Source organism: Eubalaena glacialis, chromosome 3, assembly GCF_028564815.1.
Source record: "Eubalaena glacialis isolate mEubGla1 chromosome 3, mEubGla1.1.hap2.+ XY, whole genome shotgun sequence".
Taxonomy (NCBI): Eukaryota; Metazoa; Chordata; class Mammalia; order Artiodactyla; family Balaenidae; genus Eubalaena; species Eubalaena glacialis.
Window position 1 is genome coordinate 27,694,493 of NC_083718.1, and position 18,996 is coordinate 27,713,488.

General features: G+C 36.4%; 1 protein-coding gene across 1 annotated transcript in view; it reads right to left on the reverse strand.

Moving 5' to 3' along the window:
• The window catches only part of CATSPERE (catsper channel auxiliary subunit epsilon), a 268,765-nt gene that overhangs the window by 77,472 nt on the left and 172,297 nt on the right, over window positions 1-18,996 (reverse strand). The gene's annotated exons all lie outside the window — the stretch shown is intronic.

Here is an 18,996-nt window from a genome sequence, read left to right on the forward strand (position 1 = left end):
TTAAAATTGCAAGTGACTTCTCAATGGGAACAATGGAAGCCAAAAACCAATAGAATAATATTTTTAATGCCATTTAAGAAAATCATCACCAAACTAGATTTCTATATCTGGAGAAAATATTTTTCAAGAACAAAAATGAAATATAGATGTTTTCAGATGAACAAAAATTGAGTATATAATCACCAGTAGCCTCTCACTAAAAGAAATGTTAAGGAATGTACCTAAATCAGAAGGAAAAGAATACAAGATGGAAGCACTTATGATAAAAAGGAAAAAAGATAAAGATAGGGTAAATACACATTGCTGTATAAAATAGTAATAACACTGCCTAATAGTGAATCTATGAATTCAATTACATGTGAGTTGGGGAAGGAATAAAGTATTTAATTAAATTTAGTCTTGTATAAATTAAACATTCAGGTTATAATTTCAAAGGAAAACTGACTAGAAATACAAACAGAATGTAAAACTGCTGAACCAGTGGAAGGGGGAAAATGGAATGATAAAAAGTATGCAACTAAACCTAAAAAGGCAAGAAACTAGAGGAAAAAACATAGAAAGAATGGGAAAATAAAAGTACAAAGCAAGATGGAAGGCAAAACCTCAAACATATTATTAATTCCAATAAATGTAAATAGACTAAATGTTCCAATTAAAGGACAAAGATTTTCAGACTAGACAAAAATAACAAAAATTTTAAAACTCAAATATATGGTGCTTATAGAAAACATAGCTAAAACATAAGGCAATAGAAAGATTGAAATTAAAAGGGTAGAAATTGTATGGAAATATTAAGTAAAAGAAAACCTGATATGGCTATATTAAATATGAAACAAAGTAGACTTAAAAGCAAAAAGTATTACTATAGAGAAAGATGGTCATTTCATAATGTTTAAAGTTTCAATTCATCAGGAAGAGAATTTAAAAACTTGAATGCATCTAATAATATGCTTTCAAATATATAAAGTAAAAATTGACAATCAGATTGAAAATGATACCAGATGAAAATCTGTATCTTCACAAAAAATGAAGAGCACTGGAAATGATAAATATGTGTATAAATATAAAATGCCTTTTTATTATTTAAATCTCTTTTAAAAGATAATTGATTATTTAAAGCAACAATAATAGCAATTCATTGTAAGGTTTATAAAATATGTAGAAGTAAAAGGTATAGCAACAATAGTACAAAAGCTATGTGAGGGAATATAGAAGTATACTACTATAAGGTTATTATACTATAAATGAAATGATACAATATTGAAGGCAAACCAAGATAAGTTACAGATGTGTACAATAAACCCTAAAGCATCCAATAAAAAAACAAAATGAATAAGGAATAGCTAAAAAAGCCAACAAAGATGCAAAATGGAATCATATAAAAATAATCAAAAAGAAGGCAGAGAAAGTGGAAAAAAATTTTAAAAACAGAAGGGACAAATAGAAATCAAATAGTTAAATGGTAGATTTAAACCCAACAATACCAAAAAAAAAAAAAAAAATCACGTTGAATGTACCCAATAAAAAGGCAAAAATGTTCAGAATAGATAAGCAAGTAAGATCCAACTTAAAAAAAATTGAAAGACACAAATGATTTTCCATACTAAAAGGTTGGAAAAAAAAGATATGTTGTGCTAACATTAATCTAAAGAAGGCTGGAATGGCTATATTAATATCACACAAAGTAGATTTCAGAGCAAAAATTATCTCCAGAGTAAAAGGCATCATGTTTTAAAGTGCACATGAAACACTTACCAAAATAGACCATATTTAGAGCTATAAAACAATTCTCTATAAATTTAAAGGGATTCAAATAAAAAATATCTTTTGTTACTATAATGGTATTTATTTAGAAATCAGTAACAGAGAGCTATCTGGAAAATCACTGTCCTTCTATATAACCCATAGGTCAAAGAAGAAATCACAAAGAAAATGAGAAAGTATTTTGAACTGAATGAAAATGAAACCACAAAATATCAAAATTTGGGTATACAGCTAAAGCAGTTCTTTTTTTTTTTAATTGTGGTAACATTGGTTTATAACATTATATGTTTCATGTATACATTATGAAAAATAGACTTCTGTATACACTACAGTATGTTCACCACCAAAAGTTTAGTTTCTATCTGCCAGCGTACAGTTGACCACCTTTACCCATTTTGCCCTCCCCCTACACACCTTCCTCTCTGGTAACTCTAATCTGTTCTCTGTATCTATGTTTACTTTGGTTTGGTTGTTTATTTTAGGTTTTTAAATATATATATTCCACATGTAAGTGAAATCATATGGTATTTGTCTTTCTCTATCTGATTCATTTCGCATAATATCCTCAAGCTCCATTCATATTGTCCTAAATGGCAACATTTCTCCTTTTTTCATGCTGAGCAGTATTTTATTGTTTATACATGGTTTTTTCCCACGGTTTTTCGTGGTGCTTGATGAGTTTTTTCTCTGCCTGAGAATTTGAAGTAGCGAACACCAAACACCCCTCTTCTTTAGGTAGAGTTTTTTTTTTTTAACTTGATTTTGACAATTCGATAGATTGGTAATTACGGCCTTTCTTTTGTTTTTTGGTAGGTGGTGCTATTGCACAAGTTTTTGGTTTTTCTAACGTGAGCTGCCTCTGGCTATGTTTAAGAATCAGCATTTTCCACCCACCTCTGCCTCTCCTGGAGGTGTCACCCTATGCCCTAGTTGTCACTGCTTGTGCCTCCAGGGTCACTGGTGCCTTGCTGTTGCTGCTGGTCTTGCTGCTGTTGCTGGTGTTGCCACCTGGGGCACTGCGTTGGTGTGGCCTCCACTAAGTCTGGAGTTGCCTGAGTTACAGGAACTGCTGCTGTGAGGGGAGGGGGAAGACAGGGAGGCAGCCACAGTCATGGGCACCTCTGCCACATCTGGAGTTGTTGGGTTTTTGGGCACTGCCTCTGTGAGTGGTGGAGGGCTCGAGTCACAGGTACCTCTGTAGCTAGAGAGACAGGGTCACAAGCCATGCTGCTGCTGCTGGCCATTTCCCTGTGGCATTTCCCTATGGCAGTGGGCACCGCTGTGGCAAGAAGGTCGGAGTAATGTGTGCCACCTCCCCTCTGCAACCAGCAGACTCAGCCACTGGAGCTGGGGACTGGGATTACTGGTATAGCCTCTGCTCTTCCTCCAGTCCCCCTCCTCTATGTGTTCCAGTCCTCCCACATTTAGATGTACACATGTGTGTCCTGGTGTGTTGGACAGAGGCACCTTTGTTGAGTTATGGATTTTTACTGGTTGTAAATTGAAGGGGAGAGACAAAGAGAGTGTCTCATGCCACTATGATGCTGATGTCACTCCTCTAACTAAAGTAGTTATTAGAGAAAAATTTATAGCATTAAAGTCCACATTAGAAAAGAAGAAAGGCCTTAAGTGAATGACTTAAGCTTCCATATTCAGAAACTGTAAGAAGAGAAACAAATTAAACCCAAAGTAAGTGGCAGAAAGGAAATAATAAAAAATAAATAATTTTGGGACTTCCCTTCTGGTGCAGTGGGTAAGACTCTGCGCTCCCAGTGCAGGGGGCCTGCCTTCAATCCCTGGTCAGGGAACTAGCTCCCATGTGCATGCTGCAACTAAGAGTTCATATGCCACAACTAAGGAGCCTGCCTGCCACAACTAAGACCCAGCACAACCAAATAAATAAATCAATCAATATTTTAAAAAAAGAAACTCAAGGAGTGGTGTTGCAAGATTAAAATAAAATAATTTTCTCAATAAAATCAAAAATAGAACATCATTACAGAAAATCAATAAAACCAAAAGCTGATTCTTGGAGAAAATCAATACAGTTGTTAAGTTCCAGCCAGGCTGACTTGGTAAAAAGGAGAGAAGAAACAAATTACTAATATCAAGAATGAGAAAGTGGATATCACTACAAATTCTACAGCCACTAAAAGGATAATAAGGAGACATTATGAATACCTTGTGCCTATAAATTTGACAAGATAGATGAAATGGACAATTCCTTGAAAGATAAAAACTACTAAAATTCACTCAAGAATAAGCAGATAACCCAAACACCCCTATATCAATTTAAAAGATTGAAGTTCTAATTAAAAACAAAAAACACCAGGCCAAGAGGTCTTCACTGGTGAATTCTACCAAACATTAAAGAAGAAATAATACAATTTATTCATCAATTTTTCTATAAAATAGAGGAGGACCTCTCCCCAAAACATCTTAAGAGGTCAGCATTGTTGATACCATAACCAGAAGAAGACGTTACAGGAAAACTATAGACTAATAACTCTTATGAATTAATAACCCTCATGAAGCAAAACTTCTTAACAATATTTTAGCAAATTGAATCCAATGTTATATGAGGATAAAGCATTATGACCAAGTGGGATTATTCTAGCAGTGAAAATAAATTATTGGAATTCACCATATTAACAGATTAAAAAACATGATCATTTCTATAGATGCTGAAAAAGCATTTTATGGAAACCAATATCTATAAATGACAGAAACTCAGCAAACTAGGAATAGAGGAGACCGTCATCATCCTAGTAAAGGGCATATATTAAAACCCTCGAGGGGGCTTCCCTGGTAGCGCAGTGGTTGAGAATCTGCCTGCCAGTGCAGGGGACACGGGTTCGAGCCCTGGTCTGGGAAGATCCCACATGCCGCAGAGCAATTAGGCCCGTGAGCCACAACTACTGAGCCTGCGCATCTGGAGCCTGTGCTCCGCAACAAGAGAGGCCACGATAGTGAGAGGCCCGCGCACCACGATGAAGAGTGGCCCCCGCTTGCCACAACTAGAGAAAGCCCTCGCACAGAAATGAAGACCCAACACAGCCAAAAAAAAAAAAAAAAAAAAAAAACCCTCGAGGTAACATCATGCTTAATTGTGAAAGACTGAATAATTTCTTTCTGATTGAGAACAAGGCAAAGATCTCCACTCTCATTTCTTCTAATCACCACTGCACTGGAGGCTCAAGATGGTGCAAAAAGGAAAGAAAAAGAAAGTCACATATATTGGAAAGGAAAACTGTATGTGTACACAGATGACATGATCACCTATGTAGAAACTAGGGAATTTACAAAAAAAGCTACTTGAAATAATAACTGAGTTTAGCAAAGCTGTGGGATACATCATTGATACATAAAATAAATTATATTACTATATACTAACAATGAACAATCAGAATGATACCATTTATAATAGCAGCAAAATATGAAATACTTTAAAAATATGAAATACTTAGGGATAATCTGACCAAAAATGGACAAACTTGTACACTAAAAAGAAGAATATATTTGGAGTACTTACACAACCTGATTTCAAGAATTATAAAGGTACAGTAATCAAGACATTGTGTTATTGACATCAAGATAGACATATAAGTTAACAGAACAGAATTCAGAAATAGATTCCCACATATATGGCCAGTTGATTTTTTACAAACGTGCCAAGGCGATTAAATGGGGGAAGGATAGTCTTTTCAACAAATGCTGTTGGAAGAGCTGGCTTCGGATTAAAAAAATAAAAGTATCTTGACCTTTACCTCACAGTGCATGCAAACATTAATTTGAAGTAGATCATAGACCTTAAAGTAAGAGCTACAACTATAAAACTTCTAGAAAGAAAAATGAGGAAAGCTTAGTGACCTTGAGTTTGGAAAGATTTCTTAATTACAACCCAAAGTAAAACTATAAAAGAGAAAAGCAATAAATTGGACTTCATCAAAATAAATAAAACACATTTTCAAAAGACATTGTTATGAAAATGAAAACACAAGCCACAGACTGGGAGAAAATATTTGCAAAACACGTATCCAACAATGAATTTATATCTAGAGTTTATAAAAAACTCTTACTACTTAATTATAAGAAGACAATCCCTTAAAGTTAGGCTTACAAGTTGAACAGACACTTCACCAGAGAAGATCTACAAATAGCAAATAAGCACTTGAAACAGTGCTCAGTATCATTAGTTATTAGAAAAGCATCAGGGAAATGTTAATTAAAACCACAATGAGATATCACTATATATTAACTAAAATAGCTAAAACTAAAAAATCCAAAACAAAACAATAACAACAACAAAACCAAAACACAGATCACACCAACTGTTAGCAAAAATGTGTGAAGCAAGTAAAACTACTGGTGGTGGGGCTTCCCTGGTGGTGCAGTGGTTGGGAGTCCGCCTGCCGGTGCAGGGGACGTGGGTTCGGGCCCTGGTCCGGGAGCATCCCACATGCCGCGGAGCAGCTGGGCCCGTGCGTCACAGCTGCTGAGACTGCGCTCTAGAGCCCATGATCCACAGCTGCTGGGCCCGTGTGCTGCAGCTACTGAGGCCGGCATGCCTGGAGCCTGCACACCGTGGCGAGGAGTAGCCCCTACTCGCCGCAACTAGAGAGGGCCGTGCACAGCAGCGGAGACCCAACACAGCCAAAAATATATAAATAAATAATAATAATTTTTAAAAAGACTGATATTGCTTTAAAAAAAACACAAACTACTGGTGGCAATGTAAAATGGTACAAAAAATTTGGAATACAAATTAGCAGTTTGTAAAAAATTAAACATACGTCTACTTATGATCCAGCCAGTCTGTTCCTATGTATTTACCCAGGAGAAATGAAAACATAGGTCAACACAAAGAGTTGTACACAAGTGTTCATAGCCATTTTACTTGTAATATCCCTAAACTGGAATCAATCCAAATGTTCATAAACAAATGTGGTTAGACAAATTGTGGTGTATCCATATCATGGAATACTACTCAACAACAAAAGGGAGCAAACTATTAATGACCACAATGTAATAGATAAACCACAAAATGATTATACTGAAAGAAGGAAGAAAACATATTATATGGTTCCATTTATGTAAAATTCTAGAAAAAGTAAACTAACCTATACTGATAGCAATCAGATCAGTGTTTGCCTAGCAATGGGGACTAGAAGGAGGAATGCATTACTAAGGAGCATGAGGAAATTTTGGGGGGTGATGGACATGTACATTAGTTTGATTTTGGCTATTATTTCATGGGTATATACATATGTCAAATTTTATCAAATTGTACACTTTCAATGTATGCAATTTATTGTATACCAATCACATCAATAAAGCTCTTTAAAAAGACAATTTGAGAGAATGAAAAAAAAATTCAATGAGAAAAAGGCACACAACCTAATAGAAAAAGTGACAAAAATTGGAATTTCACAGAAATGGGAATCCAAAAGCCAATAAATATATGAAAAGTTATTCAACCTCATTAATAAGAAGAGAATAGCAAACAAAATATAATACACACACACTCATCAGGCAAAAATTAAAGTTTGACTATACCAGTTATTGGCAAGTATATTAGTCTGCTAGGGTTGTCATATCAAAATACCACAGACTGGGTGGCTTAGACAACAGGAGTTTGTTTTCTCATAGTTTTGGAAACTGGAAAGTCTAAGATCAAGGTGCCAGCAGATAGATTTCATTCTGAGACCTCTTCTCTTGGTTTATAGGTGACTGCCATCTTGCTGTATGCTGACATGACCTCCTTTGTGCATGCAGGAAGAGAGAGAAAGAGACAAGCTCTCTGGTGCCTCGTCTTATAATGACACTAATCCCATTAGACTAGGGCCCCACCTTCACAAACTCATCTAACCCTAATTATCTTTCAAAGTCCCCATCTCCAAATACCACCACTTTGGAAGTTAGGGCTTCAACATATGAATTTGGGGGTACACAAACATTCAGCCCATAACTGCAATGATGTGGAGCAGCAGGATCTTTCAAACAGTGTTGGGGGTGTAAATTGTTTTAACTGTTAAAATTCACCATACACATACTCTATGTGCTGGTTATTAAACTATTGTCTTTCGGCTCCAAACCCACTATTCTATACGCAGCTTTTTGGTGCAGGGTTTGAGATTCTGCAAATCACATTTTTTCCTTTGTTAGTTGACTCTCTTTTAGATATTGCAAATACGGGGTACTGGAGAGCATCTAGAAGATAAAGATAGGAGAAAATATGTTATTCCTTGTTTTTCTCATTATTCCCATCAGTGTCAACCTGGCAACTCTTCATCCTGGCAGTAGCAGTTGGTAAAGGAACTGATAAGTGAGAAACACACTCCCAGAACAAGCTTCGCTCATGACCCCCCTTTGAGGTACAAGCACTAGCTGGCTGGCGCCCGTTTCAGAGACTAGAGTTTCAGCAGCACCAGCACCAGTCATATTGTCCCCTTCTCAGAGATCTGGATCCCAGAGCTGTGGAGTCCCTTCCTCGGAGCTTCTGAGACGACATATCAGGTGAGCAGTACCCTCTCCTTCAAGGTGTGGGTTCTAGGTCTGTGGAACACTTCCCCTAACTTTCTAGTTTGTAATAACCCAAATTTCTTCCCTCTGTTCCCTCTATTCCAGCCCTAGAGGTGGAACAGTCACTTCTTGTAGTTACTAGCTCTGTGTAATCTCAGTGTTCCTTTTTTTTCTTTTCATTTCTCTCATATATCCAGTTCTACTAATTCCCTATATTGATTTACCTCTGCTAAGACAATTGGTTTGATTTCTGTTTTTCTGGCCAGTGACTTACTGATACGGTTCTTGGTATGGAAGTAGTATCAAGAAACCAACCCACAAAGATGGAATCCTGGGATTGACTTCATTGTGTCCTTGGCCTTGAACACAGTATTAATCTCTTTGCCAATGGGAAAGGAATTCTATTATTTCACGGTATGCAGAAACATTACAAATAATCAAATTATCACCTGTTGTTGATTGTGATATAGTATTTACTGAGGCAAATGCCTTAGGTGACAAAGTAGCCATTGAATTTAACCATTAATGACAGTGAAGATGGCTAAAATGATGGCTGCTTCTGAGTGTCCTAGAACATTTCCAAAAAGAAAGGTTAGATCCTTACACTACAAGCTCAATTTATTATTATAGAAACAAGGTTTTATGGTATTCCTAAAAGAATCTCTTACTTATTGTAACCACAGAGTTGACCTCACTGAAAATTAGATACAAAATTTAAGTTTGCCGGTAATTAAGATAGTGTGGTACTACCATAGGATTGACAAATAGATCAATGGAACAGAATAGAGCACCCAGAAATAGGCCTACACTTGTATGAATATTTGATTTTCAATAAAGATGCTAAGTAATACAATAGGGGAAAAAAAGCTTTTCAAGAACACTGAAGTAACTAGGTATTCAAATGGAAAATAACTTTGTTGTTTCCTTGATCAAAAGTCACCATACATGAAAATTAATTTGAGATTGATCATGGACTTCAACATAAATGCTAAAACAATAAAGCTTTGAGAAGACATCATAGAAGAATATTTTTTGTGACTTAGGGATAAGCAAAGGTATCTTAGAACACAAAAAACAATAACCATAAATGAAGAAACTTTATCAAAATTAAAATTTTCTACTCATTAACAGTCACCATTAAGAAAATGAATAGGCAGGTTCTGGTTCGTGATGATAACACAGGAGGATCCTGAAATCACCTCCTCCCATGGACAACACTGAATTTACAGCTACGTACAAAATAATTTCCTCTGAAAGAAGCCCTAAAACTAGCTGAGCAACTCCTATACATCAGGTGAACAAGAGAAAAACCCACATTGAAACAGGTAGGAGAGACTGAGTCACAGTCTTGCCACAAACCCCAGCCCCAGGATGGTAACCCACGAACGGGAGGGAGAGAATTCAAAACCCCACACTTCTCCTTGAGGAGTAAACAGCTTGAACCCCACATCTGTCACCCCAACTTTTAAGACCTGCACTATAGAACTGAGCCCCCAAAACATATGGCTTCAAAAGCCAGTGGGGCTTGTGTCCATTTGACCCACAATGCTATAGCAAACTGAGAAACAGTTCTTAAAGGCTCTCATTGAGGACTCATGGACCCCAAGGCCCAGTGTAAAGAAGCCAACTGAAAAGTGCCCAGACTTTCTGTGAGAGAGGCTTAATTGCTTATCTTAAAGCATCGGCCTGGGAGTTCCCTGGTGGTCTAGTGGTTAGGATTTGGTGCTTTCACTGCTGTGGCCTGGGCTGGGGAACTGACATACCACAAGCCACGTGGCACAGCCAAAAAAATAAAAAGTAAACTTTGATTATTTAAAAATAAAATAAAATAAGCTTTGATTATTTAAAAAGAAAGAAAAATAAAGCATTGGCCTGAGGGGCAGGTATCTAATTTAACAGATATCTAGGGTGTGGCCTACTGAAATACTCCAAAGACAGAGGATGATGGGCTCCATGTTTGTGCTCTCCCTCTGCCTCACTCCAGTTGCTGGTATCACCCAGAAAACAGCTTCTACACTCATCTTGCACCCTGGTTTTTGTGGCTGCCATCCATGGGTTGCCTCTTGATTGACTGGCTCTGGTGGCCAGTGGGGCTTGCACTCACTAGACCGGTAGGACTGTAATAGATGGAAGAGGAGGTCTTAGCTGGCTGCACCTCCAGGGCATAGCAGGCACAGTCTTTCTGTAAAAGAGGACTATCAGCTTATCTTCATAGCTATGGCCTGAGAGGCAGGCTTCTAATTAAAACTATATCTAAGGGCTGACTGTAATTCTCTTCAGAGACCTCATAGGGGCATAGGGGAAGTGTTACCTTCGTAGTCTCCCTCTGCCTTGCTCCAGGTTGCTCCAGCTCCCGAAAAGCAGCTTGTACACACGTCTGGTGCTTTTTTGTGGTTGCTGACTGGGGAATGCCCCTGGATCACCTGGCTCTGGTAGCCAGCAGGGCTCATGTTTGCAGGTCTCATAAGATTGTTAAAAAGTGATAAATAGTTCTTAACTGGCTGTTCCTTCCAGAGAACAGCACAGAGATGGTAGACTGAAATACACCCCAAGTCTTTCTGTGAAAGAGGCCTGTTAGCTTACTTTTATAGATGTGGCCTGAGGGGCAGGCTTCTAACTAAACACACATCTAGGTGCTGACTATAATTCTCTCCAGAGACTGGGGAGGCTGGCAGGTGCACCATCATTGCACTCTCCCTTTGCCCCACTCCAGGTTGTCAGTATCTCAGAGAAGGTAGCTGTTATACACATCTGGTGCCCCAGTTTTTGTGTTGGCCACCCAGAGAACACATCCCTCAATAGTCTGGCTCTGGTGACCAATGTGGCTTGTTCTTACAGGTTCAAAGGTATGGTAGCAAACAAAGAAACATTTCTCAAATGGCTATCAGCCTAAGGCTCAGCACTGAGGCAGCAGACAGAAATGCCAACTCCCTGAAAGAGGTACATTTGCATAGTTTAAAAGCTATTCCCTTAGTGTCTGGCTTCCAATCAACTTGCATCTGAGTGCTGAGATACTCTCCCCACTTTGAGAGACTGACACATCTTAGCACACCCTAAAATGCTGGGAGCCACTAAGAATAATGTAGGTGGCTTGGACAATCACAAAGTCTTGAGAGACAACTAAGAGCTCAGGCAGTGTTGAATGATAAGGTTCATCTCCTACATAAAATGACTCCTTCAAGACTAGAAGAAGTAGCTGTTTTATTTACTGCATAGAAACCAATGCAGAGAATCAAGGAAAATGAAGAAACAGAAATATATTCTAAATGAAAGAATGAAATAACATCACATAAAAAAAGGTCTTAATAAAATAGTGATAAGTAATTTACCTGATAAAGAGTTCAAAATAATGGTTGCAGTGATGCTCACTGAACTCAGAAGAATGGATGAACAAAGTGAGAATTTCAACAAAGAGATAGAAAATATAAGAAAGTATTAAATAGAAGTCACAGAGCTGAAGAATACATTAACTCAACTGATACATACAATAGAGGAGTTCAACAGCAGAATAGATGAAGTGGAAGAAAGAATGAGTGAACTCAAAGACAGGGCAATGGAACTCACCAAAAACAGAGCAGGAAAAAGCAAAGTGAAGATAGCTTAAGGAACTTATGGAACATCATGTGGACCAACATTTGCATTATAGGAGTCCCAGAAGGAAAAGGGAGTGAGAAAGGGGCAGAAAAATTGTTTGAAGAAATAATGACTAAAAAAACTTTTTTAACCTGGGGAAGGAAACAGACACCCAGATCCAGGAAGCTCAGAGAGTTCCAAATAAGATAAACTCCAAAAGACCCACACCAAGACACATTGTAATTAAATATCAAAAGTTAAAGACAAGGAGAAAGCCTTAAAAGCATCTTGTTGTACACAAGGGAACTACATGAGACTATCAGCAGATTTTTCAGTAATAACTTTGCAGGACAGAAGGAAGTGGTATGATATATTCAAGGTGCTCAAAGTAGAAAACTGTCCTTCAGAATTGAAAGAGAGATAAAGCGTTTTCCAGACAAGCACAAGCTAAAGGAGTTCAACATCACTAAACCCACCTTACAAGAAATATTAAAGGCAATTCTTAAACAGAACGAAAGGGTGCTGTTAGTAACAGGAAATATGAAAGTATAAACCCAAGTGGTAAAGGTAAATATATAGTAAAATTCAGAATAATCTAATATGTGGACATGGTGAGTTAATCACTTATAAAGCTATGAAAGTATGAAAGTTAAAGACAAAATAGTAAAAATAACTACAATAATTTGTTCATAGATACATAAGATAAAAAGATGTAAATTGTGACATCAAAATGTAAAATATGGGAGGGGGAATAAAAATGTAGAGCTTTAGACTATGATCAAATTTAAGTTGTTATCAACTTAAAATAGACTATTATAAATATAAGTAATATGTTTTATATGTAAGCCACATGGTAACCATAAAGGAAAAACTTATAGGAGATACAGATAAGATAAAAGAAATGAATCAAAGCAAACCACTAAAAAAGTCATTAAACCAGAAAGGAAGAGATCAGAGAAGACAAAAGGAGCACAGAAGAACTACAAAACAGCCAGAAACAATTAACAAAATGGCAATAAGTACATACCTATCAATAACTAATTTAAATGTAAATGGATTAAATTCTCTAATTAAAAGACATAGAGTGGCTAAATGGATAAAAGAAAACAAGCCTTCTGTATGCTGTCTACAAGAGACTCACTTCAGATGTAAAATTACACACAGATTGAAACTGAAGGGATGGAAAAAATATTTTATGAAAATGGAAATCAAAAGAAAACTAGGGTAGCTATAGCTATCAGACAAAATAGACTTTAAAACAAAGACTAATATAGACAAAGAAGGTCATTATATAATGATAAAGGGGTCAATCCAACATGATATAACACATATGCACCCAACATAGGAGTACCTGCATATATAAAGCAAATATTAACAGAGTTAAAATGAGAAATAGATAGCAATACAATAATAGTAAGGGACTTTAATTCCCTACTTTCATCAATAGATTATCCAGACAGAAAATCAATGAGGAAACATTGGCCTTAAACAACACATTATACCGAATGACTTAACAGACATATCCAGAACATTCCATCCAAAAGCAATATATATTCCTCTCAAATGCACATGAAATATTCTCTAGGATAGATTATATGTTAGGCCACAAAACAAGTCCTAATAAATTTAAGAAGATTGAAATCATATTAAACATCTTTTCTGACCATGTGGTATGAAGCTAGAAAGCAATTATAAGAAGAAAACTGGAAAATTCACAAATATTTAGATATTAAACCTTCTGCTGAACAAACAATGGGTCAAAGAAGAAATCAAAAAATACTTTGAGGCAAATGAAAATGGAAACTCAACATACCAAAATTTATGGGATGCAGCAAAAACAGTTCTAAGAGGGAAGCTCATAGTGATAAATGGCCTACATCAAGAAATAAGAAATATTAACAACAAAATCTAATTTTACACCTCGAAGAACTAGAAAAAGAAGAATAAACAAAGCCCAAAGTCAGTAGAAGGAAGGAAATAACAAAGATCAGAGCAGAAATAAATAATTAGAGACTGAAAAAACAATGGAAAAGATCAATGAAACTAAGAGCTTTTTTAAAAAAATATAAATAATATTTACAAACCCTTATCTAGACTCACAGACCAAAAAAAAAAAAAAAAACGAGAGAGGACTCAAATAAATAAAAACAGACATGAAAGAGAAGACATTACAATTCATACTACAGACATAAAAATGATCATAAGAGACTACGATGAACAATTATATGCCAACAAATTGGACAACTTAGAAGAAATGGATAAATTCCTAGAAACATGCAACCTACAAGACTGAATCATTGAGAAGTAGAAAATCTGAACAGACAAATTACTAGTGAGGAGACCAAATCAGTAATCAAACACCTCCAGAAAAACTTAAGTCCATGACCAGAATGACTTCACTAGTGAATTATACCAATATTTAAAGAAGAATTAATGCCAATCCTTCTCAAATTCTTCCAAAAATATAGAAGAGGGAACATTTCCAAACTCATTTTACAATGCCAGCATTACCCTGATACCAAAGCCAGACAAAGATGCCACCAAAAAAGGATATTACAGGCCAATATTCCTGATGAACATAGATGCAAAAATTCTCAACAAAATTTGGGAAAATAAATTCAACAATACATTAAAAGGATTATACATCATGATCAAGTGGAGTTTATTCCAGGGATGCACAGATAGTTCAACATGCACAAATCAATCAATGTGATATAGCACATTAACAAAATGAAGGATAAAAATAATATGATCATCTCAATAGATGCAGAAAAGCATTTGACAAGATTCAACACCCATTTATGATAAAAACTCTCAACAAAGTGTGTAGAGAGGAAAATACCTCAACATAATATAGCCCATATATGACAACCCTATACCTAACAACATACTCAGTGGTGAAAAGTTGGAAGTTTTCCTCTAAGATAAGGACCAAGACAATAATGTTCACAGTCACCCCTTTTATTCAAGTTCTAGCCAGAGCAATTAGGCAAGAAAAAGAAATAAAAGGCATCCAAATGAAAAAGGAAGAAGTAAAACTGTCACTACTTACAGATGACATGATATTATATGTAAAAAACCCTAAAGACTCCACCAAAAAAACAAATCAGTAAAAGTGCAGGATACAAGATCAATATATAAAAATCTGTTGCATTTCTATGCACTAATAAGGAACTGTCAGAAAGAGAAATTAAGAAAACAATTCCATTTACAGTTGCACCAAAAAGAATAAAATACATAGGAGTAAATTTAACTCAGGAGGTGAAAGACCTATACACTTTAAACTATACAATATTGAAGAAAGAAATTGAGGACACAAATAAATGGAAAGATTCTACATGTTCATGGATTGGAAGAATTAATATTGTTAAAATGTCCATACTACCCAAGCTATATACAGATTTAATGCAATCCCTATCAAAATTCCAATGGCATTTTTCATAGTAATAGAATAAACAATCCTAAAGTTTGTATGGAACCACGAAAGACCCTGAATAGTCAAAATGGTCTTGAGAAAGAGGGACAAAGCTGGAGTCAAACTACATTACAAAGCTGTGGTAATCAAAACAGTAGAGCATAGGCATAAAAACAGACTCATTGATTAGTGGCACAGAATAGAAAATCCAGAAATAAAACCCATGCATAGGTAGTCGATGAATTTATTACAAAGAAGCCAAGAATATACAATGAGGAAAGGATAGTTTCTTCAGTAAATCGTGTTGGAAAAATGAATAGCCACCTGCAAAAGAATGAAACTGAACCTCTATCTCACACCATATACAAAAGTCAACTCAAAATGAGATTATAGACTTGAATATAAGGTCTGATACCCTGAAACTCCTAGAAGAAAACATAGGTGGTAAGCTCCTTGGAATTGGTCTTGGCAAAAGTTTTTGGATTTGATACCAAAAGCAAAGGTAACAAAAGTAAAAATAAACAAGAGGAACTGCATCAAACTAAAAAGCTTCTGCACAACAAAGAAAGCTGTCAACAAAATGAAAAGAAAACCTAGTGATAGGGAGAAAATAGTTACAAACCATACATCTAATAAGAGGTTACTATCCAAAATATATAAGAAACTCCAACAACTCAAGAGCAAGAAAACAAAAAATCTAATTTAAAAATGTTCAGAGGATCTGAATAAACATTTTTCCAAAGGAGACATACATATGGCCAACAGATACATGAAAACAGGTACAACATCACAGGAATGCAAATCATAACCACAATTAGATCTCACCTCACACCTGTTAAATGACTATTATCAAAAGGACAAGAGATAAGAAGTGTTATCTTGTAATGAGGATTTGGAGAAAAGGGAACCATGAATTGTTGGTGGAAATGTAAACTGGGGCAGCTACTATGGAAAACAATATGCAGGTTCCTCAAAACATTAAAAATAGAACTACCATATGATCCAGCAATTCCACTTCTGGGTATTTATCAAAAGGAAGCAAAAACACTAATTTGAAAAAAATATGCACCTCCATGTTCACTGCAGCATTGTTTATAATAGCAGAGACATGGAAGCAACCTAAGTATCCATCGATGGATAAATAGATAAAGAAGATGCAGTAAGTATATATACAATGGAATATTTTTCAGCTATAAAAGAGAAGGAAATCCTGCCATTTGTGACAACACTGATGGACCTAAAGGGCATTATGCTAAGTGAAATAAGTCAGACAGTGAAAGACAAATATCATATGATCTCATTTATATGTGGAATCAAAACCAAAACTGATACCCCCATGACCTCATAGACACAGAGAACAGATTGATCATTGCCAGGAGTGGGGGATGGGTGAAATGGATAAAGGTGGTTACAGGTACAAATTTTCAGTTAAAAAATAAATGTCATGAGAATATAGTGTACAGCATGGTAACTATAGTGAATAATATTGCAATTTGAAAGTTGCTAAAATAGTAGATCTTAAAATTCTCATCACACAAAAAAATTTGTAATTATGTGTGGTGATGGATCTTAACTAGACTTAACGTGGTGATCATTTTATAAAATATACAAATATTGAATCATTATCTTGTACAACTGAAACCAATAAAATGTTACATATCAATTATACCTCAATATTAAGAAAAGAATTTAGGTCAATTAAGATATTCAGAAATAATTTTCAAAATTTCAAAACTAACTTTTGGTATAAATATCAGTATGAAACCAGCTAACAACATTAAAAACTTTAAAAAATTAGTTGTCCACTTTTGTGTATGGGTGTTATACTCAGTTTTTTCTTCAGAAATTAATGATTACTTATGAAGCTTAGCACCATAGTGGCCAATAACTATAACATTCTAATACTACTATAGTTCATCAAATCTAAGATGCTATCATATGTAAGACTCATCCCAATTTCAAAGATGTTAAATGTCAAAAAAAAACCTAGAAAACTGTGCCTTAGAAATGATGAAATATTGTGGTGGTGGTAGTAGTAGTAGAAACAGCAGAAGTGGTGATAGTTGTAGTAGTAACACATACATATAGTGCTTATTATGTGCCAGGTGCTCTTCTAAGCCCTTTACATATATTAACTCATTTAATCCTCATAAGTAAAGTAAATACTATCATCATCATCATCATCATCATCGTCATCAAGTTCAAAGATTTAAAAACTTGCTCATTGTCATCAGCTAGTAAATGATAGAGCCAATAGTTTATTAAAAAATGCAAATTTGGGAGAGTGGACAAGATGGTGGAGTAGAAAGACCCTAAGCTCACCTCCTTTCATAGGCACACCGAAATTACAACTATTTACAGAGCAACTATTGATGATAATGATCTGAAGACTGGCAGAAAAGATTTTCCACAACCAAAGAAGGAACCACAATGAGAGGGGTAAGAAGAATGGAGATTCACTATAGTCAAGACCCACATCCCTGGGTCAGCAACCAAAAAATGGAAGGTAATCATAATTGCAGAGGTTCTCCCCAAGGAGGGGGGTGTGTCCCTACATTGGGCTCTCCAGCCGAGGGTTCTGCACCAGGAAGAAGAGTTCCCAGAATGGCTGGCTTTGAAGGCCAGCAGGGATTGTGACTCTGCTCTTAAAGGGCATGCACAAAATCTCACACATTCTTAGTCCTAGCACAGAGGCAGTAATTTAAAAGGAACTAGGATCAGAACCGTTTGCTGAACTTGAAGAGACTCCTGGAGGGGCAGGAGGCAACTGGGACTCCCTCTGGGAACATAGACTCTGGTGGCAGCCATTTTGGGGAGCTGGTTCTACCACAAGGACATTGGTGCTGGCAAGTGCTCTTCTGGAGTCCTCCCTCTAGCCTATTCTGGGGGCTTACCAGCCACCAGTGGATGGCACCATCCACAGCCCACCCCCAACCCTCCCAGCCAGCCATCATGGGACCCAGCCCCACAACCAGCAGGATGGCATCAGCCTTGGGACTCCCTGGACAGTACAGCCAACTATGTCAGGACATGGCCCTCTCCCCAAGCAGCCTCAGTGGGAAGAAGAACCTGGCAGCCAACAAGGTGGGGGCCAGCCCCCACCTACCAGTATACTCACAGGCAGCCCTGCCACAACAAAAGGGCCCACTCAGCCCACAGAGTGGCACCCCTAGATAATACAGCTCCGGTGACCAGGGGGGAGTGCACTGCTGGTCCCCATAGGACAACTCCTACATAAGGCCACTTTTCCAAGATTGGGAAATGTAACCAATGTACTTAATACATACATATAAACACAGAGAATTAGGCAAAATGAGGCGACTAAGGAATATGTTTCAAATGAAGGAACAGGATAAAACCCAAGAAGAAAAACTAAGTGAAATGGAGGTAAGCAATCTACCCAATAACAAGTTCAAGGTAATGATCACAAAGATGCTCAATGAACTCAGGAGAAGAATGGATGAACAAAGTGAGAAGTTTAATAAAGAGTTAGAAAATATAAACAAGAACAAAACAGAGCTGAAGAATATATTAAGAGAAATAAAAAATACACTAAAACATGAAAATTTTAATGTTTCATAGTCCTTTGTATATTTTGATTGGTAACTAGTATTTTGAAGGGTTGAATTGCAGGTGGACAAATATACATTATACATGCAATTCTTGGAAAGAAATCCTATGAGAGTGTATGCAGATATTGGAGCTAGATAATCAAAGAAAGT